We start from the raw sequence: 20,296 nt of genomic DNA, 5'->3' as shown, positions 1-20,296 counted from the left end.
GGCCTTGCTTGTGGTCACCTGGTTAAATGCCCACAAGTGGGATTACTAGGTAATAGGCAAACATTATTGTGTATATCAAGGATAAGTTTAGTGGATGAGCAGAATAGCTCTATAGCTATGTACATTTGACCATATAAGGTGATTCTATGTGAAATGAACTCCAACACATGTTCTTCGTTGTTGTTCTTAATGTACTATGTGATTCTTTTTCATCCTTTTGTGTTTTCCCCAACTATTGTTTATCACCTGTAGTCACTGTATTTGATTTTAATACCCTAGGTATTGTAAATATGTTGATCTGAACTAGGGAAGGGAATGGGAAAAAATGGTGAGACAAAGGACAAAGGAGGAACCTATGCAACAGTGATATACACAAGACAACATGTTGGAAATAATCTTGGAGGGGCCGTTTGGAGGGAAGAGGGAGAAAATTGGGTGAAGGGAGAAAAAGTAATAAAAGAAATGAACCCATTACCTTACTTATGTAACTATAACCCCTTTGTACATTAAATTGACACTAAAATTTCAATAAAAAATAAAATAAAATACATGAGAGCAGCAATATAGGATATGGAACTGGGGAAAATACTGTACTATACAAAGATTAGAACAGCTGTGGAGAGCAGTAATTTTACTTTAACATAGCAAGTAATAAACTAGCATACAGATTTTCAGTCTCATGTCAGTCATTAAAAAGGGAAAACAACATGCACAATCAGCAAACCAATAGAGAAAAAATAGAAAACTAATCAATTAAGAGACAACTTGGACCAAAAATAACAAATGACACAATTAGGAAACAAATAACAAGCTGGTAAGTGTAAAAATATTACCCATAATTCTATTAAATGTTGTTTATATCACAATTTGTTAGAACTATGGTTAAAATCACAGTTTAGTACTATATCATTTTAATAATAGATTACTTATTATTGATTTCTTAATGTTGATACTTAATATATAATTTTACTTTTAGCAGCTATAGAAAAGGAGTAAGTGAAACTAATTTTGATAATATATTTCATGCATAGTGAAATTGACAAACATTAGAATATAAGCAAATAATGTATCATTACTGCTTTAATTCTGGGAATTATTGTAATAATTCAAAGTGCATTCTACACTTAGCACTCATCTTAACATCAAATAATAAATTATTGCACATGACTCGGTATTAGGTGGAAAGGTTCAGCACTGTGGGAAAATTTACACTACACAGTACATGAGGGTATGATTCCTCTCATCTAGTTTAAATTATGGAAATTTGATTTCTACATGCATGTTAAATTCCTATGTAGGTGACATATATAAAATTACATATAATTATGTACACGAGGAGTATTTCAGATGACACATAAAAGTCATATGCATTAATTAAATTATTATTATTCTGTACCAAATAAATATTTATAAAGAGACTGAATTTCTGAGTAGATGGTGTATGTTTGCCAGATTACACGTATTGAGGCTTATTTTATATTTCTAACATTGTTTCTACAATTGAATTTAATTTTCCATAATAGCTTAAATATATTGGATATATGAAAGTAAACTGAATGTTTATTCCATTAATCCTTTGCCACTTTTCTAATTCCAATATAAATTATTCATGTGTTGGAAGTAATGAAAATAACAATGGATATAAGCAAGATAAATCATTCTGTAGTAGACAAGTATTTTCACCTTTATTTTGATAGTTGGTCCTCTTTTACATAACAGAATATTCTTGGGGAAATGTGCTCCAGGCTGACCACAACTGTAGAATATTATGGTTTTATCTATCATAAGATAAGGAAGGAAGTGGAACCTTCCTTCCAAAAGTCTGCTTTGAGGAATGTGATCAGTTTTATGGTGGTGACTTGGAAATGAACATTTTTCACAGTTAACCCTGAAAAGCCAATTTGATAGACCATTTCTGTAAGTAGTTATAGAGGATTATTTATGGCTTGGCAAGGATGCCAGATTGTCTCATTTTTAGAAAATTAAAACAGGAATTTAGTCAGCTGTTCTTTGTATCTTTAGGAGAAAAACCCATTGAATCTAGGTCAAGGGATCACTGTGGCCCAACGAAGCTACTACTTTGAATAGTAATCCTAGACCTCTAAAACAAACAAACAAACAAAACAAACAAAAAAACTCCAGTAAGCACAGCCAGTCAGGCTGCTATCACAGATGAAATGAAGTCAGGCAAGAAACAGAAGCTGAGAGTCATTTAGCTAATAACTAATATATTTTTTATGAGGCAGACTGCAGTGAGACTCCAGAGAGAGGTTCATAAAGACTGATGAGAGAGACTGAAATTGGTCATTAGAAGATTGGAAAGTAGAATTTCTTCTAGAACTAATAAATCTTAGAAAGCCTGTGTATGAAAGAACACGACAGCAGACCAAATTCCAGAAATGCACAATTTCTTAGATGTCAGCTTAGTGAATTATCAATGGAAATCGACCACATGTGGAAGGACAACTGCTGAAGAGAAAGAAAATGTCATCACTCTGTTAGGAGGTCCAATATCACATTAGGAAGTAATCAAGCAAAGATTTGTAATAAAAAGAGAAAATAATTATTCCAAATGAGGGTTTCATTTGTTTTGATGTAACAGTTCTTGATTTAGGTGCTACCAATTTACATACAATTGATCTAGTCCCACAGCTGAGTTGATATTGACTGCAGTATTCTTACATGAAGGAAAAGAGAAAATTTACAAATGTCTGATGAAATGAGTTGGGGTTGAAGTATCTTAATAGTGATATCTGAGGTTTACACAAAGGTGAAGAGGTGGATTTTCTTTTCTAAAAATCCCCCATTTTTAGCTTGGTGCCAGTGGATCACAGCAGTAATCCTAGCTACTCAGGAAGCTGAGATCTAAGAACTGCGGTTCAAAGACAGCCTGGGCAGGAAAGTCCCTGTGACTCGTATCTCCATTTAAAAATCAGAAAATCAGAAGTGGCACTGTGGCTCAAGAGGAAGAGCACTCACCTTGAGTTGAAGAGCTCAGGGACAGTGCCCAAGCCCAGAATTCAAGCTCCTTGACCAACAAAAAAAATCTCCCTTTTCATGGACTACCTACATCTTTTCCTAACATTCAACAAAGAAGCTATTTTATCACCCACTACATTTAATTCCTATCCTAGCTACTGCAAATAGAATTATTTGGTATCTTATGTCAAAAGGTTCATATTTGTGGAGACAAACCCAGCAGTGGTAACTTTTTTCCATTCCTTGAGCTCTGGGCCTCGGCTCTGAACATGGTTATGCTAGTAGCTTTCATGTGAGCTTGTTTGTTATTTATTGGATTACTGCCCATGAAGAAATTACTGGGTCTTAAGGGAAATCTATATTTAGTCTTTTCAGAAAACTCCGTACTGTATTCCACAGTTGTTAAGCAAATTTAATTTCCCATTAACAGTGTAATACAATTCCCAATTGGCTACATCCATGCCAGCATTTGCTATTGTTAGTTTTTTTGATAATGGCCATTCTAACTGGGACTAGGTAGAATCTGTCTTGTTTACCTGTAGATTTGTGGGCATCTTCTAGCTATCATAAATGAATGAATCCATGAAACCTGTATTGATCTGAGTCTGCACTTCGTTCTCTATGCTCTTAATATAATTTTCCCAAGCATTTCATTTTCCTTAAGACTGGTGAAAAGTCATCCTTTCTGATGGGTGAATAGAATTTCTGTGTGTGTGTGTGTGTGTGTGTGTGTGTGTGTGTGTTTAAGATGACTAAAGGCCCATGAGTTCACTTGAAAGCCTTCTGTTTCGTCTGTAAGTTTGTAATTCCATATTAAATTTGGATTGCTTTCTCTACTGCATTGAATAATATTGTTGGGATTTTGATGAGTATTGCATTGTCAATTGCTGGGGGCAGTATTGCGGTTTTGTCATGTTAATTCTGTCAACCAGAAGCATTAAAAGTTTTTACATTTCTTTGAAACTCCTTCAATTTCCCTTTTTAGATTTTTAAAGTTTTCAGACAAGAGGTCTTTAACATTTTTAGTTAAAGTAATTACTTTCTAGTTTTGTTGTTGTTGTTGTTTTGTTTAGATTTAATTTAATTTTGAGGCTAATACATATGAGGTTGTTTTTTGGATTTCAGCCCAGATCTTGATTCTTGTGTGTTTTATACCCTGCTACATTGCTGAAATTTAGCATCACATTTACTAACTTGAGGGAGGAAGCTATAGGGTCCTTTAAATGCAGAATCATTTCATCTGTAAAAAGGGATAATTTTACTTCGTTCCTATTTGTATCCCCTTTTTGTTTTGCTGGTGCGTATTGCTCTTGCTAGAAAGTCCACTACCATATTGTAGAGTAGTAGAGAGAATGGACATCTTTTTGTCATTCCTGATTTTTATGTCTTCATGCTTCCACCGATAGGTAAATGCTAATTATCTCTGTAATATACATGCTCTGTATTATATTGAGGAATGTTCCATGTATTCCTAGCTTCTAAGACCTTTTAATCATAAAGTGGTATTGGAGCTTGTTAAAAGCTATTTCTACATCCCTATAGACAATCATGTGTTTCTTGTCCCTTCTGCTGATTGTTTGTATGATGTTTATTGACAAGAATATTGAATCCAAATATATCCTAGGATGAATCTTATTTGATTATACAATATGTCTTTTGTTAGCTGCTGAAAGTGGTTGGTGAGAATTTTATTGAGAAGTACTGCATCATTGCTTGTCAAACAGTTGGGTTCATAGTTCTCCTTCTTTGGTGAGTCCCTATGTGATTTGGGGAAGAGTCTAATTCTAGCTTCATAGAATGTGTTTGATTATTCTATTTCCCTTTCTATTCCATTGAAGAGTTAGATCTGAGTATTGTAAGTTCTTTGCAGGCCTTAATTTCATAATAAAATCATTGAGTCCTAGATGTTTCTGGAATGGGAAGTGATTTATTGACATTTCATTTTCATTTCTTCTTATGTGTTACTTCTTAGTTCAGATCGAGTATAGGAAAGCATCAATTTCTCCAGGATTCTCCAGGTGATTGGCATAAGGTTTTCAATGTTCTCTCTTATAACCTTCTCAATTTTGCTTATATCTGTTGTTTTGTCTCAATTTTTTCTCTAATTTTCTCTATTTGGATGAGTTCTCTTATTGTTTTGGGTATTTTTTTAGGGAGGTGATATACAGAGGGGTGGGTTACAGTTACATAAGTAATTACTACAATTTTAACAGTGTTACCCCTTCCCCATTTGTTCCTGCTTCCCCCAACCCTGACACCCCACTCCCACAAATTTGTAAAGTTCATTTCTCACATAGTGTCTAGTGAATATCATCGTTGCTTTGGTTAATCTTTGTCCCACCATTTCGGTGATTTCCCTTCCCTTCCCCAAATCAGATTAATATGTATAAGACAAAGGGTAAAGAAATCAAAATCAGTGACTACAGGGAATAAACCAAAGGGTAAAAACTACATAGAAATAACTAAAAACAGTTCAATATACAATCATCTTGTATCCATTTCTTGGAGCTCATTTCCAAATGAGTGAAAACATGTAGCCAATGATTTTTTGTGTCTGGCTTATTTGATTTGTTATGTTTCCAAATGATTCTATTTCCTTACAAATGGGGCAATATCATTCATTCTGATGGAAGCACAGAGTTTTGTTGTGAATATCTATGACATTTTCTTGATCCATCATTGCTGGGTCATAGGGGAGCTCTATTGACGAAACTCTGTACTTCTTTACAGTGTATTTGAACAAGTTTACATTTCCACCAATAGTGCAGTAATGTTCCTTTATGGCCACATTCCACACTGGCCCAGTATCTGTTATTATTAGTTTTCTACATAATGGTCATTCTAACTAGGGTGAGGTGGAATCTCAATGTTGCTTTGATTTGCATTTCTTTTATGGCCAGAAATGTTGCATATTTCTTCATGTGTCTATCGGTCATTCATATTTCTTCTTCTGAGAGGTCTCTCTTTAAATCTTAAGCCCACTTATATTATGAGGGTTGTAGTTACTTTGAGGATTTGTTTTTTTTGGAGGGAAGGGTTAACTTTTGAGTCTCTAAGAATATTTGAGATATGAGGCCATTGTTGTGTTGCAGAGCAACTAAAAATCTTCTCCCAATCTGTATGTTTTCTATTTATCTTTCTATCTACATAAGGTCTCTTTTTAGTCAGCTTTGGTAAGGGTCTGTCAAGTCTGTTAATTTATTGAAAGAACCAGCTCTGTTTTGTTGATCTTTGTCTTAGTTATTTCTGATTTAATTTTTTTATTTATTTCTCTCTACTTGGTTTTGGACTTGTTCCTCTTTTCAAGTAGCTTAAGGTACATAACTAAAATACTGATTTGAGATTTCCCCAATTGCTTGATGTAGGCATTCAAAGTTTTACATTTTCCTCTAAGTACTGCATTTAATATCTCCTAGAGGAGCTGGTATTTTGTATGTTCATTTTTGTTAAATTCCAGAAACTTTCAGATTTCCATTCTAATCTCTTCAGTGCCCCACTGGTCATACAGCAATGTGTTGTTCACTTTTCATGGGTTTGACATTTTTTTTTGCTTTAGCTGTTTAATTCTAATTTTATTCTGTTGTGGTCTGACAAGATATGAGAATTAAATTAATTTTTCTTTCAACTTGGACAGAATTTCTGTCTGACATAGGATAGGTGCTATTTTGGAGAATCTTCCATGGCCGGCTGTGAAGAATGTATAAACTGATACTGAATTTATATTCTGTAGATGTCTATTAGGGCTAGGTGGTCAATGTAGTTATTTACGTCTTCACTTTCTTGGTTGAGATTTTCCAGTATAACCAATCCATGGATGACAATAATGGGTTAAGGAGTGTTTTTAGGTTATGTAGTATTTGGTTGATGATGTGGGGTGGTCCAGGATTCAGGGCATTGATATTTAGACTGGTTATATCTTCTTAATTGATGTTGTCTTTATCAAAATATAATGTCTCTTCCTACTAATTTGAATTTGAATTCTAGTTTATCTTATGTTAGTAATTCTACTATGGCCTGTTTATGTTGTCCATTTGCTTGAAATTTTTCCTTCCAGCCTTTCAGTTTGAGTACGTTTGTTTTTGTCAATAAAATGTATCTCTTGTGGACAATGGATGGATGTGTCTTGTTTTTTGATACTACTATCTAATCTATGTTTTCTAATTGGAACTTAAAGTCCATTGATATTGAAAGTTAAGACTGTGAGATATCTAATAATTCCTGCTATGTTATACACCTACTATTAGGAGCTGTGCCTCATCTACTCTTAATATACTTAACTTGTTCTCTGGTAGGGAGCATTTTATATAACCATTCCTGTTGTTCTTCTCCTTCTTTATATAGGAACTGTCCTGAATTTCTTACCTTCCAGGAGGGCGAACTTCCCCTTTCCCCACAGTGCACCAGAGTTACTCAGACTCCAAGTTCCAACCGCAGGCCTGGCAGAAAAAAAGGGGCACACATTCCAATCCAGAGAGCTTAATTAGTCCTTTTAATATTTTTAGGTTTTTCTTATTTATTTATTTATCTTTTTTGCAAATCACATGGCTTGAACACAGGTTGTGGCAACTCTGCCTCAGCTAACAGCACCCTAGGCTGGGATTGTGCAGCCTCGGGACCCACAGTCCATCTTGGGATCCTAAGCCTCAGGGGATGACAGGAAAGCAAAATAAAATTGGCATCGAAAAAAAGCTGTGAACTGCGGATGGTTAGTGGTTTCTCGGGTTTCCCTTCCTTTCATGGTGACCATCCCCAGTCCAAATGGCAAGGCTGCAACCTGTAGGTCACCTGGCATTGCTGAAGGCTGGAGGGCTGACATTGAAGCCATAGGCCAACCTGGACACCTAGACCCTGAGTTTGAATCCCGGTCATGCCACTTACAAAGGGCTGGAGAACCTACGAAATTATTGCCTGTCCCTAGGAACACCAGAGGAATGTGATCAATGTCATGGTTGGATGAGTAGTTCCTCAATCAGTCTAGCATAAAATTAGACCCAATAATCACAGGACACATGTTGATTTCAATTCATAGTTAATTATTCATTAAAAGAACACTATTGATTAAATGGAGTCTTCACTAAAGACCTGAGACTCCGTGGGAATGTAGTATATGTCACTGAATACCAGATAGATTTCTGACACTTTCTAAATATCTAAATTTATATTTATTTGCATACCATCATCTGCATAGAAAGTTATTGCTACTTTGGCCAGACCTGGGGCTTGATCCCAAGTACTGGGATCCACTTGGCAGTTGAATAGGCTAATGTCTCAGTGATGACACTCACCCATTCATGAATTGGGCCTCCTTGGCCCTTAGTCTAGGTCACATCATTGAAAAAAGTTTCTTCCTGGTGTAAGATTCCATGTGTGATACCTGTTTTCCTTTTCTGTGCAAGTACTAGGTGTCAGGTATGATGTACATAATATATCTGCAAAGCTACATGAGTAAGACTCAAAATATAACTACATTGAATGCAAGATGCATACCACACCTATATGGAAGTAGAGATCCTATGTTTAAAAAAGGTGGGTTTGTTATTTTATCCAGTGCTGGGGCTTCAAATCAGGCGTTAGACCAGGCCAGACATTCTAGTCTTCAAGGATGGTGAGCTTCCCCTTCCCTCACAGTGCAATGTGGTTAAACAGACCTGAGTTCAAATGACAGCCCTGACAAAAATTTCATCCTGATGTCAGAAGCCAATTGTTGCACCTGTTTTCCTCTCGTGTGGAAGTCCTGGGTCTCAGAAAGGATGGAGAATGAATGCATACGCAACCTTATAACCATGGGAACAGGTCCTCATCCATGTCAGCAGTGATACCTGTCACCATATTCAGTAAAATACACAATACCTCCATGAATTAGACACAAATTAAGGAGAAGTGCACTGAACACAAGATGCTGTCCACACATGTATATCAATTTATATCCTATGTTTAAATGATCAATTTATGCTTATCCTGGCCCTCCCTGGTGCTCAATGTCAGGTCCTGGGAATGGCCTAGCTCCTCAGTTGCTCACAGGCCAGTGTCCTCACCTTGACCCTTTTGCCAAGTGGACCTTCTAGGTTCTGAGTTCAAATCCTAACAGTACCGAAACATGAATCCTGATGTGAGAAGCCCATCGTTCCACCTGTTTTCCTGTCCTGTGAAAGTCCTGGGTCTCATCTAGGATGGAGAAGGTATAGGCAACTCTATAGACATGGGAATAGGTTGCCATCCATGTCAACACAGTTATATCTGTCATCATACTCAATAAAATTCAAAATCCATCTCTGACTAAGACACACAATAAAATGAATAACTACACTGAAAGCATGATGCATCCACACATGTATGTAAATAGAGATCCTATGTGTAAAATAGGTGGGCATATTATTTTTGCCAGTGCTGGGGCTTCAATTCAGGCCCTGGGACCAGGCCTAACCTTGTATTCTTCAAGGATGGTGAGCTTTCCCTTCCCCCACAGTGGAACAAAGCTACCCAGAACTGAGTTCAAATCCCAGCTCTGGCAGTAAAATGGAGTGAATTCTGAGCTAGGATTCTTCCTTCGTAATTTTTTTTAAGCAGACTCAGGGCTTGAACTCAAGTCGTGGCAACTCTGCCTCAGTTCCAATCATCCTAGGCTGCAGCCTCTGTACCTACAACCCATCCTCGGATCCTAGGACCCCAGGACTTGCATGAAAAAAAAAAAGCCGCGAGTGGCAAAAAAGTGGCGGGAAGTTCACCTGGCGCTTTTATGTTCATTTTTTCATTTCCATGGTGACCATGCTGGGTTTGAAATCGGCAGCCTGCAGAGTGAAGGTGACTTGGAGTGGCTGAATGTCTGCTGTCTCTCGGAGAAGCCCAGAAAGACAGGACATCGGAGACCTCAAGGTCAAATCCCGGTGTCCCCCTCCATTGAGGGAATGGCAGGAGATCCTGAGATACTCATTTCTGGCACTTGGAAGAGTCATGGAATTCCATCAATCTCATCTTTGAATGAGTACTTTCTGCAGGATGCAAGTAGGAAATGATAGGCAAGACTCATTGGGTATCGGTTATCTTTAATGAAGAGTGATGAAGCTTGACCATAATCATCACAGTCATGAAAATTGAAGCATCGGGAAAGATCCAAGAATCGGTAGTCATGGGGTATATTGGATTCCATCACAGGTCACCATCTCTCCTACTGTATACAAATATGCAGACTACCTTCAGCTTATGAATGGATGAGTATTGTGCTCTCTCCCTCACACTCCAGGGGCTGGATCTGAGGTCTTGGGAACAGCTTAGTTCTTTATTTGCCCACAACATGGTATCCTCACATTGACCCTTTCTCCTATTGGGTCTGCTAAGCTCTAAGTTCCAACCCCAACACAGCCAAAAGAAAAATGCAGATGTGAGAATCTAATCTGTCTACTTGTTTTCCTGCCCTGTGAAAGTTCTGTGTCTCAGCTAAGATGGAGAAGGCTTAAGCAATGCTATAGACATGGGAATAAGTTGTCATCCCTGCCAGCACAGTTATATCTGTGATCATAATCAATAAAATACAAAATGCATCCCTGACTAAGACACACAATAAAAAAATAACTACATTGAAATCATGATGCATTAAACACATGTATGTAAATAGAGATCCTATGTTTAAAATAGGTGGGCATATGATTTTTGCCACAGCTGGGAGCAGGCCTGACCTTGTAGTCTTCAAGGATAGTGAGCTTCCCCTTCACCCACAGTGCTATAGTGTTACTCAGATCTGAGTTGGAATCCCAGCTGTGGCAGAAAAATGGTGCAAATTCTGAGCTAGGGTGGTTTATTATTTATTATTTTTTATTTAATTTTATTTTTTTTTTGCCAACCAAGTGATTTGAATTCAGTTCATGGCAACTCTGCCTCAGCTTCGATCACTTTAGGCTGGTGAGATGTAATGGGTGAATAGCCAATCCTGTGATCCTAGGCCCTGAAGCCTTGCAGGAGAAAAACAAAAAACCCTCACAGAAAACTAGCCATCGAATGGATATTTTACATTTTCTTCTTTTGCATGTTGACCAACCTGGGTCTGAATGACACAGCTACAATGGTACTTCACTTTGCATTGGGCAAGTCTAGTGGATTTCACGGAAGCCACAGGCCCATATGTCATCATAGGCCCTGATTTTGAATCCTGGTCCTGACACATACCAATGGGGGGATTGCCCAAGAGACTAGTTCCTATGCATGGGAATAATGATGGAATGTTTGGAAACTCATGATATAATAAGTTTCTGCAGGCATCGGTCTAATCTAAAATGGGACACAATGATCCTAGGACGCTGATTGATCTTAATGAATGGTTTATTAAGCATGAAAACCATACTATTCCTTCAATGGGGTCATAATAAATACCTAAGAGTTGGTAGGGATGTAGTTGATGTCATTGAATCCTAGGTAGATGTCTGTGGAATTCTATACAAATATATATTTATTGGCATACTGCCACCTGCCTATCAATGTATGGCCATTTTGTCCACCCCTGTGGCTCAATGTCAGGGTCTGGGAACTGCCTGGCAGCTTCCTTGGCTAGAGGTTGCCGTGTTGACACATTCATTCATGAATTGGTTCTGCTAGGCCCTGAGGTCAGATTCCAGCACTGCAAACAATTGGATTGTGGAATAAGAAACCAAGTGTGACACCTGTTTTCCTTTTCTCTGAGTGTCCTGGATGTCAGACATGATGGAGAACACATCTACAAGTTTAGATACTATGTGATGGGATGTCATCAATATAATAAATGGAATGCATGCTATCACATTCAATAAAGGGTAAATAATTGAATAAAACAAAAATACAATCAATAACCACAACAAAAAGGATATGGACTGAACATCTATAGGTAAGTACAAACCCTATCTTTACAACATATATAAATAGTATGTTTTCCAGGGCTGGAGCTTGAATTCAGGCTTAGGGACCAGGCCCGACTTTCTTGTCTTCAAATATGGTGAGCTTCCCCTTAGTCCACAGTGCTACAGAGTTACCCAGACCCTGAGATCAAATCCAAAGCCTGGTAGAATAAAGGGCGTGAATTGCAAGCCGGGGAGCTAATTATTTTTGTTTTGTTATTGTTTTTGTTTTTGTGAAGCAAGGTCTTGAACTCAGGTCATGGCAACTCTGCCTCAGCTTCCATCACCCTAGGCTGGGGTGCAGCCACTTGAGCCATAGCCGATCCTTGGATCCTAGACATCCAGGCCTTGCGTGGAGAAAAGATATGCACTGAAAAAAAGTGGAGGAGCCAGGCGCCGGTGGCTTACAACTGTAATCCAAGCTACATAGGAGGCTGAGATCTGAGGATCTCGGTTCAAACCATTCCAGGCAGGAAAGTCCGTGAGAATCTTATCTCCAATAAACCACTAGAAACCTGGAAGTAGCAATGTGACTCAAGTGGTAGGGTGCTCGCCTTGAGCTGAAGAACACAGGGACAGTGCCCAGGCCCAGAGTTCAAACCCTATGACCAACCAAAAAAAAAGTGGCATGATTGCGTTTTTACATTTTCTTCCTTTGCACTGTGACCATTTGGGTCTGAATGACATGGCTCCAAAGGGTACTTCATCTTGCACTGCTGAAGTCTGGCGGCCTATTGGGGAAGCCATGGTCCTGGAACATAGGTCTAGAGATGGAATCCCAGTCATGCCACTTCCAGATGGCGGGAGATCCTAAAAGACTCGTTCCCATCCATAGGAATAATGATGGAATGTTATCAATGTCACAGTTGAATGAGCTGATCATGAATGCTACTCCTATAAAATTAGAGATCATAATTTCAGTAGACTGATTTTATTTAATATGAAACATTAAAAGAATACTATTTCTCACAGGGACACAATAATTTCAGTGGCTGGAGTGGAAATGAGATCCAGGGTGTCCAAAATCTGGATTTATGTCCTTATTGTGGGTTAGGTAGAGGCAAACGGTGTCTTTAAAAAGTCTTAGAGCTGGAACTTAGGGCCTAGGCACTGTCCCTGAGCTTGCTTTGCTTAAATCTAACACTCTAACACTTGAACCACAGGTCACCTTTCATCTTTTTTTAGTAGTTTACTGGAGAGAAGAGTCTCACAGACTTTCCTGCCTGGGCTGGCTTCAAGCTGCTATCTTAAGAGTTCAGCCTCTTAAGTAGCTAAGATTGATGGTTTGAGCCATTGGGACCTGCTAAGGATGTTGTTTGTGTGCTTTTTTTGTGCATGAGTGTGTGTGCGTGTGTGATTGTGTGTGTGTGTGTGTGTGTGTGTGTGTGTGTGTGTGTTTTCCGGGGCTTGAACTCAGAGCCTAGGTGGTATCCTTTAGCTTGTTTGCATAAGGTTGGTGCTCTACCACTTGAACTAGAGTACACATCAGATCTCAGCAGCCCCTAACAGTGTCTGGTCCATTGCAGTAAGTTCCATGGAACCTACACCTCCATCCGTGCACAGGGCCAAAGGACCAAGGGAAAGGACACTATGGATCCTTTTTTGTAGTCGCCCCACGATTGAGGACCTTCATTGGACCCCGAGCACTGGTGAGGAAAGCAGGGCTCTGAGCCCTGGGACTCCAGGGATAGAGAATGCTTCAAGCATCAGCAAGCCAGCTTTGGATTCCTGAGCCCACAAGTCTTTCATGAGCCCAACTCAATAACCGCTCCAGGTGGGCCTGAGAGATTCGCACTCTTGTGATACCTGTGAGCAAGCTTTACCTGCCGTGCCACCTTCTGCCTCTCCTGTCCCAGAAGCATGATCTGAGATGTTGATTTACTACTCAGATCCACACTGCACCCATGACAGATTCCATTCTGATGAGCTCGAGATGACCTCCATGCCCCAAGGCTGACACTTCTCTGATAATGTGGCTCACTCTGTAGGCAAAGGCCTCCAAATGGGCTGCTCTCAAGACTTGTAGAACACCTAGACATTGGGAGAAACTCAGGGGCCCACTGGAAAATACTCTGCTTAAAGCCAGGTCAGGTGTTGATCATGGGGCTTGAACTCTGGGCCTGGGCGCTGTCTCCCAGCTCTTCAGCTTACCAGTTGAGCCACAGGGCCACTTCCAGAATTCTGGAGGTTCCATGGATATCAGAGTCTCCTGGACTTTCCTGCCTGGGCTGGCTTTGAATCGCCATCCTCACATCTCAGCCTCCTGAGAAGCTAGGACAGGGGTAAGCCACTGGTACCCAGCTGATCTGGCCTTTCACTACAGTGGACTAGGAGCTCCTGAAAGCTTTTATTTATTTTTTCTGTGTGAGTACTGGCCTTGAACTCAGGGTCTGGGCTCCAGTATCTTAACGTTTTCACTCAAGGCTGGCACTCTACCACTTGAGCCATAACGTCATTTCTGGCTTTCGGTAGTTCACTAGCAAGAAGAGTCTCACTAAGTTTCCTCCTCTGAGCTGGCTTTGACCCACAATCTCTGAACCCAGTCTCCTGAGTAGCTAGGATTTACAGGGATTGAGCCACTGGTAGCATTGGGCTAGAAGCTTTTCTTAAGCAAGAGTTCTTCCCTGCGTTTGCCCTGACTCCTCAATGAAAAGGAGGTCTGAGAGTCAGGAGCTGTGAAAAATAGGCTTCCAGCCACAGTAAATGGCTGGGGTCCATGGTGAAAAGTCAAGCTAATCTTCCCACTGGGCCCCATTCTGGGACCCTGCCCTCTTCCCTACCTGTGACTCAAGTACAAACCTTGATCCAGTCTTGAATGTCCTGCCAGACTTGTCTCAAGCCACAGAACCTTCATTCCACCCACACCACCAGCTCTACACCACACCTCAAGAACTTTGTCCATGTTGTACCTTTGCCTGAGGCTCTCTGTCCTCTTCCAAGTCTTAGAACTCCTGTGGAATTTTGGCACTGGTTATCAACTCCTGGAGCAAGTCTTTCCTTCATTTTTCCTTCGATAACTCGCAAATGCTGTATCTTGCAGTAGTGTGTGTGTGCGTGTGTGTGTGTGTGTGTGTGTGTGTGTGTGTGTGTATGTGTGTTTGTATGTGCACACGTGTCAGTCCTGGGGTTTGAATTTATGGCCTGGACACTATCCCTGAGCATTTTTACTCAAGGAAAGCATTCTACTACTTGAATCAGAACTGTACTTCAGGCTTTTGGGTGTTTAATTGGAGAAAAGTGTCTCATATAGACTTTCCTGCTTGTAATTGTGATTCTCAGAACTCAGCCTTCTGAGTAGCTGAGATTACTGGGGCGAACCTCAAGCACCTGCCCTCTAATTCTTACCTATAACCTCGGCCCTCCTGAGTCCCAGAAGAATATGTTTCACCAGGCTCCCTTTTTTTGCCAGTGTTGGGGCTTGATCTCAGGGTCTGAGCATGTTCCTTTGCTTCTTTTGCTCAAGGCTAGCCACAATGCCACTTTTGTCTTTTTCTGTTTCTGTGTTACTGAGGAATCTAACCCAGGGCTTCGTACATACTAGGTAACCACTCGACCGCTAAGCCACATTCGAAGCCCAAGGCTGACTTGTAACAGGAGTTATGAGGGTGGGATTTATTGGCTTACCTTTTTGGCATAGAAATCGCTGACTATTTCATAACTTTGCTGAGATTTGGGACCAGTCTTTGACTCAGCAATGAGAAATGAGTAATGAGTGAGAGCCACTAGGCCCCTGAGGTCTAGGCTCACATCCTAGAGAGGAATAGAGAATATGGATCCATCACCTTCGACCACTCCTGGAGGCAGTGGCTGGCTGCTAGTTGTCCCAATGGGACACCTCAGGTAGAACATAATGCATCTGTTGCACACTCCAGCCCAGGCAAAGCCTTCGGGGCTTCAGTTATTAAATGGCAGAGGGATGAGCTGCTGGCTCAGACAGTACTCACTGAGGGCTTGTCCCAACTGGCCCAGGTTGGGGCGGCTGGGCATGGGCAACCTGCTGAATGCTCATCATCCATACATCATCCATCCATACACAGAGAAATGCAGTTACTGCTCCCTTTTTTTGGGGGGTGGGGTGCAAGTGTGGGGTTTAACTATGAGCCTAGGCCTTGTCTCTTAGCTCCTTTTGCTCAGGGGAAGCACTCTCCAACTTGAGCTACAGCATCACTCATGGTGTTTTTTTTTGTTTTTTGTTTTTTCCTGTGATCTCTTGGAAATAAGAGTGTTGCCGACTTTCCTGCCCTGGCTGAATTCAAATTGGCATTCTCTACATCTCAGCCTCCTGAGGAGCTTGGATTACAGGCAGGAGCTGCTGACACCTGGGTTTCTTTTCTTCTTGTTGTTCTTTTTTTAATCATGACAATCTGAAATCTTCCAGGTGAAATTCCAGTGGTTTGCAGTCGAAGCAAACTATCCAGTCCTGGAGTTCGAATGCTAGGACTGCTACCCACAAATGGAGGGAGACCCTGACAAACTCGTTCCTATTTTTGTGAATGCCAATGGGATGTTATTAAAGTAATACTTAACTTTGCAGTTAACTCATGATTCTCTTTTAGAATGCCACACAAATATTATTGGATTTATGTCTTCCATTCTAACAACATGGTATGATTCCCCTAATGGAAGGATATTGACTAATTTTTAATTAATGCTTTTATAAGTATTCTACCATAATACTTCATTAAATAGCAGAAGAATGTAATAACTAATTATTGGTAATAATATACATAATTGAATATCCTCACATTCCCTCTCTTTCTGAATATTATATAATATATATATATATATATATATATATATATATATATATATACATACACATACACATATCTATCAATACTGGGCACTACTGTGGCTTGATCAAAGGACTGCATAATTTCCTTGCAGCTCAGTTTGCTGGAGGCTGGTGTGCTATTACTGAGATTTCATTTATGAATTGGGCATTCTAGGCTGTGAGTTAAAATCCCTGCAAGGCCAAAAATCTATTCTTGAAGTAGGAAGCCAATTTTGACACATTTTTTCCTTTTCTGTGACAGTCCTGGGTCTCAGTATGATATATAGTCCATATGCAAATACAATCTAGGTGATATGATAAAATAACTGAGGTGTTATATGTATAATTATACTAAATAAGTAATGGTAAGGAAAATTATATTCAGTAAACCCATGTATGCAAATAGATCTCATATATAAATATTATTTTTTCCAGTGCAGAGGCTTTAATTCACACCCTGGGAACTGGTCTGAATTTCTTGTCTTTAAGGATGGTGAGCTTCCCCTTCACCCACAATGTCACAGAGTTACCCAGACCCTGAATTCAAATCCCAGGCTTTTCAGAAAAATGATGCAAATTCCGAGACAGGGCTTTATTTATTTATTTATTTATTTATTTATTTATTTATTTATTTATTTATTTTTAATTTTAATTTTTTTTTGGCCAAGCACAGGGCTTGAACTTAGGTCTTGGCACCTCTGCCACAGCCTACCCTGGGATCCTAGGACCCGAGTTCAAATCTCAGGGCTGGCAAAAAATATAATGAAAAGGATAAAACTGAGGAGTTCAAGAAGGTGGTTTTTCTTTTTTGTCCCTTTGTATTGTGACCATCCTGGTTCTAAATGACAAGGCCCAGAAAGTGCACATGACCTTGCATTGTTGATGTTTGGCGGGCTATTAGGGAAGCCATAGCTGAAAGTGGCAACTTAGGCCTGGAGGTCGAATCCCGGGACTGCAACTAATGAATGGTGGGAGGTTCTAAGAAACGCATTCTGATGATACATCCGTAGAAATATAATGTTATAAAAGTAACATTAAATTATTAGTGTATGATTTTCATATTATAAAATTATACATAATTATATGTTGTTGACTAATTTTCAATTAATACTTTATTATTTATTCAGTCATGATACTTAAAAAAGGAAAGAATAATTTAGTTGCTAATAATTGATAGTAATATTGTATATGCAATTTCATAAAATACAGACATCTTTCTTGTTTTATACATATACATATGTCTATCTATCTTTCATCTCTCTATCAACACATTTATCTGTTTATACACTTGTCACTCCTGGAGCTCAGTGGTAGAGTGCTCTCCCAGTATGTACAAAACCCTGGGTTTGATTCCTCACTACCACATGCACAGAAAAATCTAGAAGTTGAGCAGTTGCTCATGCAATGGAGCACTAGCATGGAGCATAAAAGCTTATGTCTAGACTCATACTCAAGGCCCAAGAGTGGCACCAAAAACTAAATAAATAACGTTTTGAATGCAACAATATAAGGATAGGACTGCAGTACCTCATCACCGAACAAGCTGGAAATCTGATGCTGACAGCTCCCATCTAACCTGACATAGCCAGAGGTAAACTGCTCCAACCCAGCTCCATGGAACCAGATGTTGCTGGCTCACTCACCCCTGTCATTCAAGATACTCGGGGGCTGAGGTCTGACACTGGTGGGTTTAAGACCCAGCCTTGGCAGTAAGTCCGCAAAACTCTGAGCTGTAGCTCAAAGTGGTAGAGCTCTAGCCTTGAGCTAAAAATCTTAGGACAGTAAGCCCAACCTTTCAGTGCAATCCCCGTGGCTAACTCTCCCACCCCCCCAAAAAAAAACATTCCTCCAAATAATTAGATGTGAACTTTTTGCAGTTTGTGACGTGTTTCTGAAAGAATGGTGATACTGATGAAAACACCCTAATTCTAATGACAGCTTGTGGGATACAGCTATCTGATGAGTCCTTCATGAGGTGATATGTGCTGAGTCCTTCACGAGGTGCATTCTTTCATCTTGTCCTTGTACGAGCTCCACAACTAAGATGATTGTGCAGATGAGAAATTTGAGGCTTAGATATGTCCCCATGTCAGGGCTAAAATTATGTATGTAGTGACTCTAATGAGTTGTCTCCTGCAGATAATTGTTTTGGTTTATTTTTCTAGGTCGTAAATGTTGAACTCAGGGCCTAGGCACTGACCCTTCCTTGTTAGGCTTATGGCTAGTGACCTATCACATGTAGCCAAGGACCCTAGGCATCTGTAGCTGAGGTGTTTCATCCTGCCTACTCAGGAAGCTGAGATCTGACCATCTTCGTTCAGAACTATCCCAGACACAAAAGGTCCCATGAGACTATTATCTTCTACTCACCACTTAGCAACTTGATGTGGAAGTAGGGCATCGCTGACTTGCCCCTGCCATCCTAGCTACTCAGGAGCCTGAGAGCTGAGGATCATGGTCCAAAGCCAGCCTGGGCAGGAAATTCCTTGAGATGGTTATCTCCAATGAACCACCAGGGCACTGTAGCTCAACTGGTAGAGCTTGCGCTGAAGAGCTCAGAGACAGCACCCGGGCTCAGACTTCAACTCCTCCAACTTACAAGAAAAGAAAGCAAGAAACCTGAAGTAGAATGCTGGGAATGTGTTGTAGGGGAAGAGTGCATTGCATAAATGAAACCCTGGGTTTGAATCCTCAGTATCACATCACTAGGAAAAAAGCCTGAAGTGACTCTCTGGCTCAAGTGATAGAGTGCTTTCCTTGTACAGGAGAAACTCAGGTACAGTGCTCAGGTCCTCAGTTGAAGCTCCAGGACTGGTGTATGAGCTCACGCGCATGTGCGAGCACACACACACACACACACACACACACATGCACACAGACCAGAAGTGAACTGTGACACCAAATGGTAAAGCAAAGAGCTTCTGCTCTGAGTTCATGGTCAGCACCTTGGCCCTGTTTCAATTGCAAAACCTAGCTACCCAGTTCCCAACTATGAGAGCTCAAAGGTTTCAAAACCTGATGAGCTTCACCAGCCGCAGATGACAGAAAGCTCTGTAATATTACACAGATGCTTAGATTTAGCAAGCATATGTTTCCTCCTGGAAATCTAGGAAGGTACCGTTGCCAATAATGAATCATTTCTTTAGGTTCAGCTCCCAGTTGTCTGCCAGAAGGACTCTTGAATTGATTGTAGCAGTTTGTTAGACATAGTCTAACAAAGACTGGATAAGTACAGGGAACTTGGCCTGCCCCAAGAGTCAGCACAAATGAAGGCTTCTTGTCATAAAAGAACAGTGGAGAGAGAAAGAGCTTGGGGTACAAAGCGGCCTATTTCTCCTGGACTTCAAAGCCCACCAACCCTCATCCTCACTAATTGCCCTGGATGAATTGTTTGATACACAGCTGTACAGCAGTAAAGCATTTTCTCTGGCTGTTCTAACAATGAGGCAGATTTCCTATGGCAGCCTGCGGTGTGGAGAAATGCTCAAGCTACACTGGGAACAGTGAGGGGAGCCCCGGAACATGCACTGTCTTGAAAGCATTCTCTGTGTAATGAAATAATTGTATTCAAAGCAAATTTCCTAGCTGGGTGCATTTCAACATAGCAACTCTAGATGTACACTGATAGAAATACATACATACATACACAGACACATGGAGTTACTGGTACTTTTTGTGTGGC

Source organism: Dipodomys merriami, unplaced genomic scaffold (assembly GCF_024711535.1).
Source record: "Dipodomys merriami isolate MVZ:Mamm:240054 unplaced genomic scaffold, mDipMer1.0.p SCAF_544, whole genome shotgun sequence".
In the NCBI taxonomy this organism is placed as follows: domain Eukaryota; kingdom Metazoa; phylum Chordata; class Mammalia; order Rodentia; family Heteromyidae; genus Dipodomys; species Dipodomys merriami.
The sequence above is the reverse complement of the archived record's forward strand: the minus strand, read 5'-3'. Positions refer to the sequence as shown.